This window comes from Urocitellus parryii, chromosome 12, assembly GCF_045843805.1.
Source record: "Urocitellus parryii isolate mUroPar1 chromosome 12, mUroPar1.hap1, whole genome shotgun sequence".
NCBI classification, from domain to species: Eukaryota; Metazoa; Chordata; class Mammalia; order Rodentia; family Sciuridae; genus Urocitellus; species Urocitellus parryii.
Window position 1 is genome coordinate 90,565,939 of NC_135542.1, and position 20,698 is coordinate 90,586,636.

Genomic DNA, 20,698 nt, shown 5'->3' on the forward strand with positions numbered 1-20,698 from the left:
CACCCGGAGGCGGGCGCAGAGGGCGAAGCGGCGAGGCGGGCGCAGCGGCCCGAGCGCGGGTGCGGAGCCGGCGAGCCGCAGCCGGGACGGGCCGCAGCCGGCGACAGAGCCCCGGGCAGGCGCTGGGGCGGCGGCGGCGGCGGGCGGGCGGGAGGGGTGAGGCGGGGTGGGGTTGGGGGAGGAGGTGGAAAACCCGAGCTGGGCTATTGTATCAATTAAGAAAAGGCAGTCCGTCCGGGGACGCAGTCTCTCGGCTCTGGAGTTGCTGCTGAGGGAAGAAAGGGGGGAAAAAGAAAGGAAGGCAAAAGAAATGAAAGAGGAGGGAAAGCAGAAAGCAGGATTTCAGGGCTGATGGTTTTAAAAGCGTCTCTCAATGTGAATTTGAGGCCAAAGCGAGGCGATGCGTGTGTTTATATAGAGGCGGGAGGCTGCGCCCGCCGTGGGCACTCCGCCAGCACCCCCCCTCCCGCGCGCTCACAAAGCCGGAGGCGTGGTGAGAGGCCGGGCCCGCGGCCGGAGCGTGTGAGCGCCCGCCGGCCTCCCGCCCCGCCCCGCAGCCCGCCGCCAGCCGCCCGCCGCCCGCCGTCCGCGCAGGACCCACTTGTAGCAGCCGCAGGATCAAACTCAGTTCACCTCTCGCCTTCTCTTCCTTCTCGCAGCGTTTCGCTTAGCCGGGCACCTACAGACGGACGAGATGAGACACGCGCGCGCGCGCGCGCACATACACTCACACGCACACATACACACACACACGGTGCGCACTCACTTAGTGCCCGCTTGGCTGCTAGGCTACTTCCCTCCCACTTTTCCTCCCTCCCGGGTCCCCGGCCCCCTCCTGCTTCAGGCAGTAGTCCCGCGTGCGCCGTAGCCCCAGCACCGGAGGTCCCGGCCAGGTTACCCTTCGACTGGAGGGCGCCAGAAGTCCCAGAACCCGCGTCCAGGGTCCCACGTTCCTCTCCTGCGGGATTTCCCCGGCTCCTGCTTCCTAGGACCCCTGACTTGGCACTCTCAATTGTCTCCAGCCCGGGACCCCATGCCTGATCCCTACATCCCCAAACCTCAGATGCCAAGGTCCCCCTTCCCTCAGAAGTCTCTTATACTACAGAATTTGAAGGTTTCCTTGACCCCGTGAGCGTCCAGGGATCCTGACGCTGCAGCCCTTCCCTCCAACACCTCCGAGCTACACACACACACATACACACACCCATACACACACTTCGTGGTTCTTGTCCACTGCTGGCAGCATCAGAGGAACCCCAGTGCTGATCCCAGTGAGTGTCTCTCGCCAGGGACAAATAAAGCGGCCCGGCACCAGGAGGCGGGAGGAGTTCGGTACCAATGTTCAGTCATATAAATAAGTAAATAAACAAGCCGGGTGAGCGCGGCCACCTTCTCAGCTCCAGCCGCAGAGGGTCTGGTGTGCGTGCCTGTGTGAGGTGTGCGTGTGGTCCGTGGCAGCACCTGTGTGTGCGGGCGACTGTGTCCACCCTGCGTCGGCCCCACGTCGGTAGAACAATGTGGTGTGTGTGCAGGTTTGTTCTCTCTGGTACTGTATGTTTGTCTCTGCCTCCATCCATCTATCCGTCATCTGGTCTCTCCTCCTGAGAGCCTACGATGGAACTCTGCACACCAATCCCGACATCTGGCTAGTGACTAGCTCTCCTCTCGAGCGCGTCCTGTTTCTCTTAGCCCCTGGGTCTCTGTTGTTCACTCCCAGAGAAAGACTAGACATCCCACCTTTAGTTTAGGGCAGTGTGCATATAAACCAAATTACCCTCCCTTTTTAACACCTCTTCTGCACCCAGGACTTATTCTTCTTTAGAATTCCCTAGGAAAGAATGTGCATGAGCGTCTAAGATGAGCGCAAATGTGTTGTGCCTCTCAGAGTGAGCGCTTCAGAGGTTGATGATGCCAGAAGAGATCCTGGAGCAGGGCTCTTGCTGCAAGCGCTGGGTCAACTCGGCTCTCACTCTCTGCCCTGGAACCCCACCTGGTGGACAGTTACAGTACTACAGATTCAGAGGAAGCAATTCCCGCTTCCCCTTTGCTGAACTGCCTTTCCTTGGGAGAGATCAGCCCCCATGGACCTGTGTGTAGGCTCCAAAAGAGCTCGCGCCTCAGAATCCTCGCGCCTCAGGGTCCTCAGACTCTGCTTTCCCCACCCCCAGGCCGTTAGGGGCCGGATACTCACAAAGTCCTTGTCAGCATCACTGTGGCCCCAGAGACAGACAGCTAGAGAGCTAGGGCTAGAGAGCTAGAGAAGGTTCTAGCTAATTGACCTAATTGAAACCATCGTTCTGCTCAAATCCCAAGGAGTACTTACTTAGGAAAAAAGAAAAGGAAAGGCCTGGTACCCCAATTCTGTAAGGCTTCCTGGAGGCATGTAGAGAGTGTCAGGATTGTGGAATAGGCTCAAGAGTGTGACTAGGTCAGAGCAAGGCCAGCCACCATCTTTGCCAGTGTGATCTCATTGAAGAATATTCTTTCATCAGCCTCAGGTGGACTTCTGATATGCCCTGTTTCAGTCCTCAGTCTGATCCAAACCCTGCCCTGAACCTAAAAGAGACCCCCTGAGCCAAATCCTAGACTGACCCTTAATCAGGGCAACCCAGATGTAATGAGGCCAGATTCAACAGTTCTATCCCATTTCCTGTCAGAGAAAGAAGTGGGATAAAATGGGGTTGAGGGAGATTGTTCAAGTCCTGCCCTCTGGAAGAACCCTAAGCATCCAGATTCCTGGCACTAGCCTGAGGTGGTGAGATGGGCAAGATGACCCTGGGGAACTCTCAGTGGAGACAACCATCTCCAAACAGCTGGACATGAACACAGTCCTACAGAGAGATACAAACATGCACAGGCAGATGTTGAGCACACACAAAGGCACATACACACAGAGGATCCTTGTCCACAGAGCTATGGAACACCTACTTCCCTGTCACCAAGCCAAGAGTCCATAAGAGGTGTCCACTTTGCCAGGATCAAAGTCCCACAAGTCACACCCGCCCATGGCCTTCCTCCATTCCCTTACTCCCAGGATTGGTTTTTGTGAATTTTCTTTTGCCATCCATCATCTGGCCTCTCTTCCTGTTCAGGTATGGAGAAGGAGTTGGGAGGGGGCATGGGGTATCATTTCTGAGTCTGTCTTTTGCCCAGCTGCCAAGTGGGGTCCTAGGGAATATCCACAGGGACTTGCAGCCCCACAGCAATAGTTGCTGGATGACCTAATTAAAACCATCGTTCTGCTCAAATCCCAAGGAGTACTCACTTAGGAAAAAAGAAAAGGAAAGCCCTGGTACCCCAATTCTGTAAGGCTTCCTGGAGGCATTTAAAGAGTGCCAGGATTGTGGAGTAGGCTCAAGAGTGTGACTAGGTCAGAGCAAGGCCAGCCACCATCTTTGCCAGTGCGATCTCATTGAAGAATATTCTTTCATCAGCCTCAGGTGGACTTCTGATATGCCCTGATCCAGTCCTCAGTTTGATCCAAACCCTGCCCTGAACCTAAAACAGACCCCCCGAACCAAATCCTAGACTGACCCTTAATCCTCATCACAGTTTGACCCTGTCCTCAACTCTAGACCAAATCCCAGTACAAACAAGTACCACTCAGACACACCCTTGGTCCTAGAGTGTACCCAGTCCCTCATGGACTATCCTGAACTGGGGTTTAACTCAATCCATGGGCCTCTGGGAGAAAGAATGGGCTCTAGTTCAGATTTTTTTCTCTTATTTTTGACCTCAGAATGACCTGCCTGCTCCCCAGAAAGCATCCCTCTCCCCCAGGCGAGCATAGCTAATATCACAGGAACTAATTTCACCCCATAGCCCTTTCAATGGCCCAGGGCACACTCCAGGGCTTCAGCTATTGCCTGCAGTGCTATGAAGCCTTGGGTCAGCGCTCAACTCCCTAGCGTCCCTGTAGCCTTTCAGGAACTCTGAAGTCAGAGCAGACTAGGAGATCAGTCAGGGGTACTGCTTCAAGTCGATAAAATTTGCAAAGTTTGGCAGAAGGGACTGGGAGGATGTGGAGGATGGGCCTTGGGCACCCTTGGAATATGCAGATAATGAGCAGAGCACCCCACACAGGAGCAAGTCTGCTTGAATTCCCACTTCTCACTGTGGCACAAAGCTGCCCAGCAGTGCTATTTGTCCTAGACCTTCTATGTTCAAAGGAACAAAGCCCTTGCCCCATCCAAGTCCCTTGTGCAGTCATGTGCAGTCATATAGCCAACAAACCTCTTCCACAGTTATTATTTAATGTCATCTCCACCCAGCATATCAGATTTCCATATTACTTCCTGCATTGATGAGAAAATGGGCCGAGTCTCACCTCTGCATCCCCATTGCTTTGTCCTACCTAGTCCCTCTCCCGGCAACCAGAACACAACCCCAAGAGCTGTGAGACCCTGCTCCACATGGCGACTCCAACTCCTCCTTTGTTTGGTGTCTATGCTTCTGACGACTACAGCCGACAACAAAGGGAGCTGTCAATTTTACATTTAATTTCGCATCTGGCTCCGAATTTTTTTTTCAATTGATGCTTATTCTCTTTTCCTAAAAACACCTCTCATTCCTCCAGCTAGATCCAAATAGGACAAGTCCAGGATAAAGGCAGGGGTGGCCTGAGTATCCAGATAAAAGAGACTAGGTGACAGGAGGTAGGGCTGTGTGCTCGGCAGCCTACAGATTTTGCACAGGGTCTCCAAACTGAGCTATAGGCAGTCTGCTCAAGCAACAAAGCTCAAGATTGTACCTCAGAGACTTCTCTCTGCTGTTAGCCCTGTTCTGCTTCACTGGCACCCAGAAGCCTTGGAAAACTCAACTCTTAGTGACTTCTCACCCTCCCCAGGGCCTCAGGCTGGTCCCATTCCATTCTAAGGTACCCTTGATCCCTTTGAACAGTAGGTTCTGCCTAGAATCTTCTCTAGAGCAGAAACAGAAACCCCTTTGGCTCCAGATCCTGGCTTGTGGTCCCTGATATTCATCCTAGGGCCTGTTTGCCTACCTTCTCCCACTCCATGCCCTCCCTCCAGAACAGGCTCCACAAGGTTGGCAGTAGAAAGTTGTCCTTACCCGATTCTCAAGGACAGTTTAGAGGACACTACAGACTGTGCTCTGGCTATTCTGAGAGGGGCTGGACCCCTGCTGTCCAGTCTGGATGGGGGTGGAGGCATGAGGCAGCACACTTACCCCAACTCCACTTGGAAATCTCCACGGTGCCACACACTCTGCCTTTCTACAGCCTATAGGGGCCGAGCTCTCTTCCCCTAACCCCCACCCAGGCTCTGAGGCTGTTTAGAGATTTCACTGACCACTTCCAAATCACTGCCTGCCAGAAACCCACCGTGCCCACCCACATCTTTGGAGATACCATTCTGCACTTTGCAATGCTACTAAATCCAAAGCTGGATTCTGTATTCTGTGTATTTATTTCTTAGAGACTATTTTTTTTTTGTCCTTTAGTAAGACTTACTTCTACCCCCCACCCAGGTATCTTCAGATTTCTTTTTCCCTTGGTTTCAATAGATAACAACACCTATTCAAGTGATTGTACCTGCAGATGCAGGCATGGCCCAACTCCTCACTCCCAGCCCCTCAGAAAGAACCCGCTAGGGGATGGCCCCTCACCCGCTCCACTGCAGCCCTCTGGGAAGGGGGTGATCTTTGGGAAAAAAACCTTTGTTTTCTCCTTTGCCTAAACAAGGAACAAGTTTCACTCCACACCTCATCTCAGAAATCTCAGCTTCAGGCACGCCACAGAAGGATTTTTTTTTCAAGAAGGAAATACCCCATCCTCCCCTGTCAAAGCCCCCCATATCCAGTCCTTCTCCTCCCGTTCCACACCCAACCCCACCCAAAGCAATCCAAAGGGACTTGCCTATGGAAGGGCCGAGGAACGCAGCTGACAGCTGTGTCCAAATCAGCACTGCTTGGAAAAGAGTAGCCTGCCCGGTGGGGACAGGACACCGGCAGTGCCCCAAGTTGGCTGTGGCTGGCAGGGATACTGCCGCAGCGATGGCGTTCCCTCAGGCCCAGGGAGCCAAGAGCCCTTTATAGCCTGAAACCTGCCCTGGCACCGCCCACTGGGCGGCTGCAACAAGGGCCTGCAACTAGGGGAGTCGCTAGGAGCTGGGAGGGCATCCGTCCCAGGACCCCAGGGCCAGGCCCCCACACACAAGAATCTGGGATTCAACCTCCTCCCACCCCAGGCAACTCTATGTCCTGGTATGTGAGTGAGCCTGTGTGTGTGCATGTGCGTGTGTGTGCGCGCGCGTGCGCTCGTGCTTAAAAGTCCATTCAAAGACCTCAGATCTTTTTCCCTCATCCTCTTTCTCTGGCAGTAACAGTTTTTGAAAGGATGGGGAGAGCAGTGTGTTTCTGCTCAGTTTATCAAATTACACTCAGTGACAAAGGACTGAAGTGCATTTTCTTGAAGGCTTGACAATTGGGATCCAGGAAGAAAAAAGAAAGGCACGACAGAGAACCCAGGGCTTTTGTGGAAGGTAAAACACCGATGTGAAAGGCAGGGGATGTGGCTGGTGGCTGTAAGCGAATTTGCCTTCATGTTGCTTAGTGTTAAAAACTGCTTCCCCCACCCTCCGCCCAGGCTGCAAAAATCCCTAGGATCCCAGAAATTGCAAGAGTGTTGATGTTTTTTAAAAAAAGAAACACTGAATCAGACAAGCTGAAGAGCAGCCTTCTCCCTCCAGGGCTCCCAGGGTCCCCCAGTCCCCTTCCCAGTCCCCCATGCTGGAGAAACCTCCTCAAAGAGGTCATTCAGCCGTACAGAGTCCTCTGGACCCCATTACAGCTTGTCCAACCAACTTCTCCTTAGGTGTACAGTTGGGCAGAATGGAGTGGGCTTCTCTTTGCGTTCTATCCTGCATTGGAACTCTGAGAATTATATTAGATGGAGAAGGGTGGGTGGTGGGACAGGCTGGGGCCTGCTGTTAGTCTCAAGGGCTTTCATTGTTTGGGAGTCAGAAGATAGGGTAGCAACCTAAGTCACGAGCCTCTGATGCAGAAGAAAAAGCCTGGAAGGAAATATATTCCCTCATCCAGAGCCTGGAGACATTGTCAGCAACCAGTCCACCCTGCCTCCCCATTCCACTGGCTTTTCAGAAGCCAGCATCAGGTGCCAGCCAACTGGCCTGCAAGACTCACCCACAGCTAACCTGAGAATGTAGGCGGTAGGGTTCTACACCTTAAGCCCCAAATGCTACCAGGCTATATCCTATTGCCTATGACCTTGAATCCTGCAGACTACCTCTCAGAAGGAGATAGGGAATCAGAGTCCAGAGGTGGTGTGGTTGCCCACCCAAGCATACCCTACCTTCCCTATCATACCCCACCCAGCTCCAAGCTCGCCTGAATCTCTAATGCTATAGCTTTAGCTAGTTTGCTCCCCAGATGTGGTTGTGCTGGCCAAAGAAGATCCATTCCCAGGAAGAGCCCTCTTCATACTGTTCTGATGACCGCTATTCTGATGCACATCTTTGATCCCTCCAGGCTATTACCTGGTCCCCACTCTGCAGGCCCCAAGAGGCTCTGGGGGGCTCCAGCCCAACTAGCATATTCTCTCCAGCAGCATTCCCACCAAAACTCTATGCTTCCTCTTTGGGGGTGGGTACTGGGGGTTAAACCTAGGGTCAGTTTACTGCTGAGCAACATCCCCAGTCCTTTTTATTTTTATTTTTTTAGTTTTGAGACTGTGTCTCACTAAGATGCTTAGAGCCTCACTAACTTGCTGAGGCTGGCCTGAAACTTGCAGTCCTCCTGTCTCAGCCTCCCAAGCTGCTGAGATGCTTCATCTTTAACCCAGCATCCATACACACTCCCATATCCCCCACCACTGAGACAGAATTGCCACCCTGAAACACTTCTATGCAGAGTGTGGAGCACCTCAGATGCTCTTTTTATATTTTCCCTCCCTGGGTTTCATTCTGTCCTCACTGTCCTGTTATTTTAAATCCATTAATTTTTCATATTTGCAAATAGGCTGTGTATCTTGGTAGCTGAGAATAAGGGCTCAGGAGTCATTTAGAACCAGTCTCAATATCTGCTCTGCCATTTACTAGCTTGAGAAATAAACTTCACCTGTCTGGACCTCAGGCTGTGAAGAAGATGAGGGCTGAGGCAAGGAAGCCTGCAGGGAGACTATGGTGATCACTCAGGTAATAATCATCATCGTTGTCACCATGGTAACAATAATGATAACAATAGCAAATTACTACTGGCCAACACCCTTCTGCACTTGCCATGGTGCCAGGCACTTTATAAAGCACTTCACACACATTGTTTCATGTAACCCTCTTGGCAAGCCCAGGAGGTACCTTTGATCACCCTCACTCTACAGAGAAGGAATCTGAGTGCACTCTGCAGATGAAAGGTAATCTCAAAACTCAAACCTGGGAATCTGGATTGGAGTCTGAGCCCATAATCCAGCACACTAAAGGCCAAGCTGAGTTAGAAGCAATGTTGGGAAAAAAGTGCCCAGAGTTCAGAAGTATTTGAAGGTGGAATCAAAAGATGTACGCACTGGGCAACTGCAGTTGGACGCACTGGGGGATTGGCAATGGGTTTCCAGTTGGGGAACTGGGTGCCTGGTGACAAGACAGCGTGAACCATGGAAACTCAAGAGAACAACAAGGCTTGGGAAGAAAGACTGTGAATTGGGATTGAGCCATGGCAGGCTTCAGGTGCTGCAGGGTATCTTGACGGAACTGTCTGGATATGAGGTGGAAGAAGGATCTGGGCTGGAGAGAGACATTTAGACCTCATCCCCATTCAGATGCCAGGGGAAAAAAGGGGAGGGGTGAAGCCCACACAGAAGAAGCAGGCCTAGGAGAGTGTCCCAAGGAACACTCACATTTAATGCAGAGGAAAGAGTTTTGAAAAGAGGACCCTCTTTGCCCCAAACAATCGAAACTGAATACCCCTTTGATTTCTCTTAGCACTTGAGTTCTTGGGGATGAGTAATTTCAGCCCCTTCTTGACCTAGGGATCCCTATGCATGAACACACACACACACACACACACACACACACACACACACATACACACACACATACACACACGGGCACAGAGAGGCTTCCTGAGCTATGAATTCCCATTAGTAGGATTCTTTATCCAGCTGCTTTTTTAGCAATTAATTTTAGCATCTATATTTATACATAAAACTATTCCACTGAAAATTTTCTCTATATTTTACAGTGGCAAAAACACTTTCATGGACGCAACTGTATCCAGGCTGCTTCTTTCCTCAAGGTGGAGTTTCTGAAGCATGCACCGTGACTTTCAGCAGTCTGCGCATGCCTGCAGAACACTCCCTGACCTGTAGCTTTCTGCTCAGTGCTCAGGTTGAGACAGCAAGGGGATCTGTGCAGGCAGGGAGAGTGAGGATCCAGTGAATTCAAAAGAAGGACCTAAATGGTATGGTCATTTGTTCCAGAATGACCTGTGTGGGAATGGGAAATAGAATGCATAGGAAGAAAAGAGGAAATAAATGGAGAAAAATGGAATCTCTTCCCATCTCACCCCCTGTGCGAGACCCCATGGGTTGAGGAAGGCAGCAGGGGTGCAGGGGAGTCTTGACATTGAAAGGCTAGAGGCACAGACCTGGAGGAAGACAGGGAGAGAAAAGGGAACAGAGATGCTTGGGCATGATAATGCTAGCCACCAAAGTTCTGTCTCAGAGGTGCCTTTCAAGGGGAGAAAAGGCATTGCCCTTAGTGTAAGTGGTAAAACCTTCAAATGGAGGCCAAACTAACAGGGTGAAGTTTGGGTTTCTTCCATACTGGGTGGATGCACATGTTCTACACTTACTCACAGATATACCAACATTCTCTGCTCACACTACTCATGTCCAGCCCCACTTTTCATTCTCTATAAGCTGGTTTAGGGGGCTAAACTTTGTGGTTCTGAGGCTCCTGCCTGGCAGGCAGAGGGGCATCCACTATTCTCATCACCTTAGTAGCTGATGGCAATAATTGGCTTGGCCTCAATGTGAGGGATGCATCACAAAGAGCAGGAACAGAGAGAAGAAAACCTGGTGGGGGTGAGAGAGGGGTGGGGTAGGCCAGGCTTCTCAGACAAATCGACACTAATATAAAAAGGAGCTTTTATGGCCCTCTTTCGGAGCCCCAGATATGGACTTTCAGCTCTGCTAAGTCCCATCACTGACCCCTTCAACTCATGTTATAAGATTTCTTCTACCTTTCCTGTCCCCATTTCTGCCTCTGCCTAGTCTTTTCCCAACCCCAGGGCAGATGCAGCATTGGCTATGAAGCAATTTATATGGACAGGGGACTCCCTGTGCATAGCTTGAGGGGACTGAGATATTTGGGCCAGAGACCCCTCCCAGCCCACCTCATAACCAGGCAACTCAACCCAGGCCAAGGGGCGGTAGAGGAGCCCAAGCCCAGTCATCAATGTGTCTCTTGCCAGCTGTGTAGTCTCGGCCAAGTCACTTCATCTCTCTTAAGTTCAATTTTCTTATAAAATTGGGAGAATAAGTCTTGCCTTGCTTGGCAATTGGCAGTTGTGCAGATATTTTAAAAAGACAATGTATGTAAAACACTTGGCTGTGTCAGGCAATGGTGGAGACCAATTCACAGAAATTAAGAAAGCTAAAGCTTCAGGGCTCCTCTCTCCGATATGTTCCTTCCAAAGCCCCAGGAGGGGTCTTCCCATTCAAGATTTTGCATGAATTTCTTAAAAAGAGTCCCTCAAATCACACAAGCTTCCAGGCTCCACAAATCCTGGGAATTTAAAGATGGTCGCTGGCCCTACACCTTACCCCATTTCTCAAGCTTCTCAAGGTCTCTCCTATGCCCAGAGGGAAAGCCAGAGTAAAGTCATCTTCCTTGTGGAGGCTGCCCTGGGACCACTCTCATTCCTCAGCTGGGCTTGGGGCCTTCTCCTCCCCACTCTCTGCTAATGGCAGTTAACCTAACCCAGGAATCCAGTTAAATGCATGTCCTGGGATTGCAACCAATTCTGGGCATTGTGTCCTGGTCCTGGCAGGGGCTTTGCTTCAAAAAATTATGAACTCTTAGAGAAGCCAGTTTTAGGGCTGTGCTAGGCAACACAGGAGCTCAGGAATGGGCCTTCCAGAAAACAAAGGCTACTTGGCTGGCTTCCCTATTAGCACCCGTTTCCCTAAGGAGCCTTGGAGGGAATGGGGACACAGGTCTCCCTCCTCAATGTCTGGGAGATGGATGGGACTGATTTTTTCCACGATTCCTTCCCATAAATCTGATTTGGCCCCTCATCTGTCTAGGCTAGTCTCCATGGAGGTGTGTGGTAGTGATGAATGGGCTGCCTGACTAATGTGACTGGGGTGGCAGGGACTTGGGGAGGGGCTCCGCTCTGATGGATGGTCCTCATGAGGGCATATTGCATTAGACACCCATAATGCAATCAGCAGGGCCATTACGATACCAATTTGTTGCTCTTCCTCACCAGGGTGGGGCAGTGGAGCTGGAAGATTAAGGAGGATGTCAGGACTTTAGAGACATCTGGGGTAGGGGGGAGTTTAGGGAGGAGGCAAGATTTCCCTGTTGGGGACTATTACTAGGGAAATGCAAGAATATGAAGCCAAAGAAAGTGCTTGCTGGAAAGGAAAGAGAGAGGAAGAGAGGTCCAGAAAGAAGGTGTGACCTGGCCAAGGTCACATCTGGAATGGGAGGAAGAGCTGGAATTAGAACCTGAGTCTCCAGCTGTCTGTGCCAGGAGAGCCAGGAACGGAAGAGAGCCTGGGATTAAGATGGGAGAGACAACTTCAAGGCCAATGACTGCTTCTATTCCAAAAGGAGGTGGCCTACTGCAGTGGGTTCCTGCATTGGCCCTGGAGGGCACCTACCCCAGACCACCTACAGTGTTGCTAACCTACCAATACTAGTTCTGATCTCTATTTTTCTGCTATAATTTTAAAGCAGTCTCCTAAATACTATGCTGTCTCAGTCTTTCCTTATCCTCTAGGTCACCAGAGGGGATCTTTTAAAACAAAATGTTCTTTCCTGCTTAAAAGCTGTCAGCAGCTCCCTGTTGACCTCAGGATCAGGGCCGCTGCTGCAGGCTGGCATTGACTCTAGCTTCTCTCCAGCTTGGGGGCTGCTTCGACTCCCATCAGCCCTTCTATAGGAAAAGCATACTATACATTTAATGCTTCTGAGAACTTTAATCAGACTCATACAGGAAATAGGTCATCATACTCCTCAATTTTGGGGTGTTTCAACTGGTCAGGCTTCAGTCTTTTTGGGGGGGGGTACAGGGATTGAACCCAGGGGGACTTAACCACTGAGCCACATCCCTCCCATTTTTCATATTTTATTTAGAGACAGGGTCTCCTTGAGTTACTTAGGGTCTTCCTAAGTTGCTGAGACTGGCTTTGAACCTGTGATTCTCTTGCCTCAGCCTCCTGAGCTGCTGGGATTACAGGAGTGGTATACTGTGCTCACGCCAGTCCTACTCTTGATCCCCATTGGCTCCCAGACACACAATCCACAGTAACATGATGCATGGTGATGGATATGTATCTTTGAAAATAGTACTGTTATGCATTTTTAATCTACATAAATGAATCTTGTACTATAGGGCTCATTTGTTTTGAGGTTGTTTTTTTTTTTTTAAACTTAACACCATTTATGTACTTCTACTTTGTTACTGCTGACAGCAGCAAACTCCTTCCAGTAACCTATCTACCATACTGTACTCTAGTAATAGACATCTAGGTTTCCTCCAACTCCCTGTCCCTACAGTATACAGTAAAGGTCACTGTCTCTGAGTGTTTAACCAAGAACTAGTTTACAGGACCCTAGGGGATGTGCATATTTGAACTAAGTTCCTTCAGGGACTCTCCAGAGAGGCCATACAAATCCACACTCTTGGTGGTATGCAGAGCTAGTAACTTGCATATCTTTCTGCCTCATTTTACCAGTCTGATGGGTCTAAAGTGACTTAAGCCTTCCTGAAGAGCAATCCCCTGTTTTGAATAGTCTTCCTTTTAATATTTCTCTTAATGTCCTTCTGCTTTAAATAGTCTCCTTTCAAAGTCTGGTAAATGCTTACTTATCTTCAATACCCAATGCTAATATGATGTCGCCTTTGTGAAGTTTTCCAATTTGTCACCCCTTCCTTGGTGCTCTAGAACATTCTGTACAGACCATCCTTGCGTTTATTTCACTCTAATCCTTTCTTTCTTTCTCATTCACATACCACCACCTACCCTGGTGATAAAGGCAGCTATGGTTCCTTCCATGTAGACCCAGGGATGTGGGAGGGAAAGGGAACAGAGGAATAGGGTGGGTTGTACAGGTGGGAGCTGGGAAGTTAGCACTTAATCATATGCTCCTTCACTTGATGGATTAAAAGGATTTGAAGTACTGAAACTGTGTGTTCTTCTTTGGAGTTCCAGCGTCCCTGCTCTCGGTAAGTGTTTCTCTCTATAAATCCTCTCTTGCATACTTTGGGACCTTGCTCACTTCTAACTTCAGTAACTCTATCCTAGCTAGTTCTCAGTATTTCCTCCCTTCTGCCCATAAGTAGCCTGAGAAGACTTTCCCTTAATGCCAGTGAACTCTGGGCTGACATCTCACAAAGGATGGGATGCAGTGGAAAGAGCAAGAGGATAGAATTCAACAGCCCTGAGGGACATTTCTGGGCCTCTGGGTTTGCTGTATGCACAATGGAGTTAGGTTAGTTGCAAGAGTAAAATGAACCGCGCGCCTGCACTCCATGTACATACTCTTTCCTTCATCAGACATCTTAATAATATCTTTCTACACATGCCCAAAGTTGAATTCCTCATATTCTTTTCAAACAACATCACTCTGGAACTTTTTGTCTTCTAGCAACCTGTCATTTTTTCACCCTCCTGGCTGTTTATTTAACCCAAAATCCATTCATTCACCTTTCATGATGATTCTTGAATATATTCCTCACCTACATTCCCATAGCAGAGAAATCTTCAGATTGGGGACATGAGTTTGTCTAGAGACAATAAATACAAAGTAGGTCTTAGGTTACATCCCACCCTGACTGCCTCTTTCACATTTATACACATTTAATGGTTTATAGAAATAACAAAACAGCAGTGACCAGCACTCTCCCTCCCCTGTCCTGGATGAATTTAATTTTACAAATTATATCAAGGAACAGATAACTCTTGATATGCAAAGAAAAGGGCATAACTTCTCAAAAAATTTTTCCTGTATACCAAAACACAATTTTTTGAAGGCAACAATAAAGTACAGGCAAATCTTACTTATGACTATTTACGTAAAAAAATCCCAAATTAAATGTCATCAAGTAAAATTGCAGAAGTTCACCAAAATAATAAGATACTTTGACCAAGTGGGGTTGAACCCATAAAGAAACCAACAGAAGTTTCAGCATGAGAACTTTACTACATTAATAGACTTACCAGATCAAAAAATTGATCATTCTGGGGCTGAGATTGTGGCTCAGCGGTAGAGCATTTACCTAGCATGTGCGAGGCCTTGGGTTTGATCCTCAGCACCATATAAAAATAAAATAAAGATATTGTGTCCAATTACAACTAAAAATTTTTAAAAAATTGATCATTCTAATTGATACTGAAAAAGCATTTGATAAAATTCAATGAGTTTCTTATAAAAACTTAAAATAAGTAGGACTAGAAGAAAACTCACTTAACTTGATAAATCTACATAATTAACCACATAATTAGAGATAGCTCTTGAACAACTTTATCAACTTCTTTCATGATTATTGGTCTTTGGGGGCTTCTTCTGTCTTCTTGATTCAATTTTCATTATATATATATATATAATTCTCTGTCTTCTTGATTCAAATACACACACACACACATATATATGTGTGTGTGTGTATATATATATATATATATATTTTTTTTTTTCCAGAAGCATCATCCATTTTTCTATAGCTTTATAGGTTTATTTCCACAAAATTGTAAGGAGTATCCTCAACATTATATATATTTAAATTGTTTTAAATTATCTTGTTCCCTCAAGCCTGTGGTTATTTCCATTTGGTTTAGGAATCTGATAAGTATTTGTGCTTTTTTATATTGTTTTTCCTTAAGTTTGCTTAGTGATTTGTCTTTTTCATCCCTTTCCATTCCTTTGATTTAGAAAGGAAAAGAACAACAGTGATTATCCACAGATAATTAGGATTGTTCACAGTAGAATTTTCTAAAGGATCAACTGAAAACCTATCAGATCTCATATAAACACTAAGTGACTTGTTCAGATACGTGACAAACATAATCAATAGCTTTCTTATATGTTAGCAACAATAAATTTGAAAATGGAATTTAAAACATATAACAAATAATGTGAATATTCATGTGAATTCACATGAGTAAAGTGAATTCATGAATAATGCAAGACTTACAGGAAGAAAACATAAAACTTTATGAAAAGACATAAAAGGAGACCTAAATAGAGACTTACCATGTTGGGATGTCAATTTCCCCCAAATTGAATCAATTCAGTGAATCGCCTATCAAAATCCCCAAGGCATTTTTAAAATCCACCTTCTCAGATTAATTCTAAAGCTCTTCTGTGAGACTAAACATACAAGGAGATCCGAGCAATGTTTGAAAAGATCAATGAATGGAGACTCTCCCTACTAGATATCAGAATATATTTTAAGGATACAAAAATTAAAATATTCATATTTTGGCATAGTAGACTAGCATAATATAAAGCTAAGAAACAGACCCAGGCACTGAAACTGAGGAAGGACTAACTAATAAAAATAGGTGTCTAGGATCTTTAGATAACCACTTGAGAAAAAAAGGTTATGACTGCATTTTATATAACTCAAAATAAAATCCAGATAGATTGAATATCTAAATATAAAGTAAAACTAAAATATTTTTATAATCTGGGGGTGGTGGTAGGTGGGAAAGCCTTTCTAGGTAAGAGAGAAAACTCAAGAGCTTAAAGGAAAAGCTTGACTATTAAACTACATCAAAATTCCAAAATTCTGTATGATGAAAGCTACCATAAATAAAGTTTAAAAAAGCGGGTGAAAGTAGAGTATCTGGAGTAATAATTCTGGAACTGTATACTAGGGCTGAATAAACAAGTAAATGGCTGGTCAATAGTGAGAGACCAGATCCTACTCTTGGAGATAGATGGGCAACCAGGACAAGCCAGAATGATCCCTGTGATATTGTGGGAAATATCAGTCTGAAGTTGTGTTTTTATGTGTATGGCCTGGAATCAAACGTACATCCTCAGTTCAAGTTATCACTCTCCTCTCTCTCTCTCTCTCTCTCTCTCTCTCTCTCTCTCTCTCTCTCTATATATATATATATATATATATATATATACATATATATATATATATATACACACACACACACACACACACACACACACACAATAAAAGAAATCTGATCCCTGAAGAAGTGGTTAATTCTAGGACTGGGAGAGGGAAAGCACAAGATAAGCAGGCAGCATCCTGAAGTACCACAAAGCAAGGAAGTGCTCAAAAAACAAAAGAATGAGGGGTGGTTAAAGGCACTCAGGAGGCTATGTGAAAGAGTGTCCAATGGCCAAACCTGGAGCATTTAAGCAATGGCATAAGGAGATTGCATAGAATTGGATTAAAATGCAAAGTATGAAATATATAACCCCAAAGGATAGATGTATAGTCCAATGAAAGAGATTGCATGGAATTGGATTAAAATGCAAAGTTTGAAATATATATCTCCAAAGGATAGATCTATAATCTAGAAATAAACCCATACATCTATGATTAATTGATTTTCAACATGGATGTCAAGATCAGGCAATAGGGGAAGAAAACAATCTTTTCAACAATTGAGATGATACAATATGTAAAAGAATGAATTTGGACCCCCTACCTTATACCACATAAAAACAAATCAAAATGGATCAAAGACCTAAAATCATAAAACTCTTAGAAGGAAACAAAGATATAGATCTCCATGACTTTGGATGAAGCAACAGTTTCTTAGATTCTTAATATCACAGAAAAGAATAAACAACTAAAGAAAAATGAATAAATTTGGACTTTATCAAAGTTTAAAACTTTTTACATTAAAGACACTGTCAAAAATGAAAAGGTACACAGAACAAGAGAATATATTTGAAAATCATATATCTGATAAGTATCTGGTATCCAGAACATATAAAGAACTCTCATAGCTCAACAACAACAACAACAAAACCAATTTAAAAAGAAGCAAAGGATGTGATAGATATTTCTCCCAAGATGATATACAATGTCCAATAACCACATGAAAAGACTATCAACATCATTAAGGGAATGCAAATCAAATTATAGTGAGATACTACTTCATACTTATTAGAATGGATATTACTTAAAATATAAAACAAAAATGTAAGAAGTGTTGGCAAAGATATGGAGAAATTAGAACCTCATCCATTGTCAGTGAGAATGTAAATGATGTAATCACTTTGGAAACAAGTTTGGCACTTCCTCAAAAATTTAGACACAAGAGTTACCAAATGTCCCAGCAATGCCACTCTTAAGCATATACCTAAGATAACTAAAAAAACACATATAAAAAAACTTGTACACCAGTGTTCATAGCAGCATTATTCATAATAGATCCCCAAATGTAAATAACTCCATCAACAGGTGAATGGGCAATAAAATGTGGTATATCCATACATTGGAATATTATTCAGCCATAAATGGAATGAAGAACATTGATGAAACTTGAAAACATTATGCTAAGTGAAAGAAGCCAGAATAAAGGTCATATATTATATGACTCTATATGAAACATACAGAATAGGGAACTAGAGAAAGTAGGTTAGTGAATAGGAGAGCAGGAGAATTGAGAGTGATTGCAAATAGTTACAGAACTTCTATTTTAGAATGATGGACATGTTCTGAAGATAGATGGTGGTGGGTACACAACATTGTGGACATAATAAAACTGCTGAATTGTACACTTTGAAATGGCGAATTTGATGTTGTATTTCAATAAAATTTTCCAGAATGAATGAATGAATTCAAAGACACCCTTCAATTCATGCTGACATAAAGCAATGATTTAAAGTAATAAATAAATAAAGTATTCCTTACAGAAGAATTCCAAATAATTTATGGAGATAGTCTTTGTAGAAAGTTAGTTTCAACCTCTTACCCCTAGCTGCTACCATCTTGAATGTGGGGTGCAGTAGGGACATGTTTCCAATAAATAGGGTTTGGAAGGGGAAAAATAGTAACCTTACAATGGAGAAACCTGGTAAACACCATCAGAACCACGTGATGGAAGTTCACATCACTTGTGATGTCACATGGATATCATGTCACCTCTCACCATGATGGGGAGGGTACCTTATTTCTATGGTATTCTTTCAAAGCCTCCATCACCCCAATCTAATCAAGAGAATTTGCATGCAGACAAATGCAAACTGAAGGACATTGTACAAAATACCTAATATTTCTTTAAACTATTAAGGTCATGCAAAACAAGGAAAGACTGAGAAACAGAGACCTTAGGTAACTAAGGCGATATGACAAATGCAACATGGCATCCTAGACTGGATCTTGAAACAGGATAACATTAATGGAAAAACTGGTGGCATCCAAATGAAGTCCAAGTTTAGGTAATACTAATGTGTCAATGTTGTTTTTAAAATGTTCACAAATGTATGTGGTAATATAAAACAATAACAGCAGAGATTGCTGGGTGATAGATATATGGGAACTCTGTACTACTTGGCAGATTTTCTGTAAACCAAAAACTGTTACAAAATAATAAGTTTATTTAAGAGGTAGATGAAAGACTGGGAGAAAATATTTGCTTATGTGACAAATATATAAGTAGCATTAATAGCATTAATAGATCAAAGATATTGTGACAGACCCTATCTCTTTCTTTTTCTTTTTTTTTTTTTTTTTGGTACCAGGGATGAAACTCAGGGGCACCCAAACACTGGGTCACATCCCCAGCCCTATTTTTAAATTTTATTTAGACACAGGGTCTCCCTGAGTTGCTAAGTACCTCACTATTGCTATGGCCAACTTTGAATTCGAGATCCTCCTGCCTCAGCCTCCCAAGTGGCTGGGATTACAGGTGTGGGCCACCATGCCCAGCCAAATCCTATTTATTGATAACATCTTTCTGCTTGATTTCTGGACAGACAGCATGCAGACTGGCACAAATAGTAGCACAGAAACTTTTCTAGGTGCTGAAGATAAAACTATGAACAAAACACCCTGTTTTCATGAAGCTTATAGAGAATGAACCATGATTGGCAGACCTGAAGATCTTTCTCTCTTTGGCTATGATTGGTTTGTAGGTTGCCGTGTGATTTCGTTTTGGCCAATAAGATATAAGAGGAGATTATACAAAGAGAGAATTCTAAATAGTCATTTAATTTTAAATAACTTTGAGAATATTTTGAATCATTTTAGGGAAATAAATCTGTACATTTAAAGGAAGATGGATATCCAAGACATCAGCCTGCATGGCTCTTTATCTCGTTGCTTTTTCTTTTTCCTTCCACCTGAAAGGGAATGTGATATCTGGAAGCGAAGCAGCTGTCCTATGCCGAGGGGTCAGCAGCATGTTAACAATGACACAACAGAAAACCAGAAAGTACCTACAGCTCTGTTACTCTGTCACTGCTCCAGTCCTGTGTTGCTTATGCTTAAATCTCCAGAATTATTCTTCTGTCAAAAACCAGAAATAAAAACAAGCCCACCAAACTCAAACAAAATCCTTACTCTATGATTTATTGCACTGAGTCCTTTTTTCATTACTTGTATTTTTATTACTTACTAATGAAGATATCAACAGATAATTTAATGAAAATAACTATAAATGGCTAAGGAGAAATTAAAAAGGTGATTAAGCCTAACAGAAATTAGAAATTGCAAAAAGTGTGCCAGTGAATCGCTGGAACTAGAGACTATCATGTTAACTGAAATAAGCCAATCCCCAAAACCCCAAAGCCAAATATTCTCTCTGATATGTGGCTACTAACACACAATAAGGGCGAGGGCTGGGGGAGAATAGAAGTCACTGGATTAGACAAAGGGGAATTAAGGAAAGAGAGGGGGAATGGGAATAGGAAAGAGAGTAGAATTAATTGGATGCAACTTTCCTATGTTCTTATGTGAATACACGACCAGTAAAAGTCCACATCATGCCCAACCAGAAGAATGGCAAGTTATATTCTATGAATGTATAACATGTCAAAATATACTCAACTGTGATGCATATCTAAAAGGAACAAATTTAAAAGGGGGGAGGGTACTGCAGATGTATTTGAGTGGTAGAATACTTGCCTAGCATGCACGAGGCCCTGGGTTCCATCCACAGTATACAATAAATCAACAAACAGGAACGAAGACAATATGGTAATGGTTTAGAAATAGAACAATCACAGTACCATAAAGAAAGTCCAGAAAGAAACCCAAGGACAAATTGGATATACGATAAAAAATGGCAGTTTAAAGTGAATTAGAGATGTTGCAAAACCACTGGTTAGCCATTTGGGAAAAGGAAAGCTGGGTCCCTATCAGATTCTTCACCTCAGAGTAAATTTCAAATTGATACATGATTAATATACTCAAAATTAAGTGCTAGAAGAAAATAAGACTGATATATTTATAATTTTCAAGTGGAGAAGATAAAATTGTGACATGAAATCTAAACTTCTAAAGAAAATCCAAACATCAC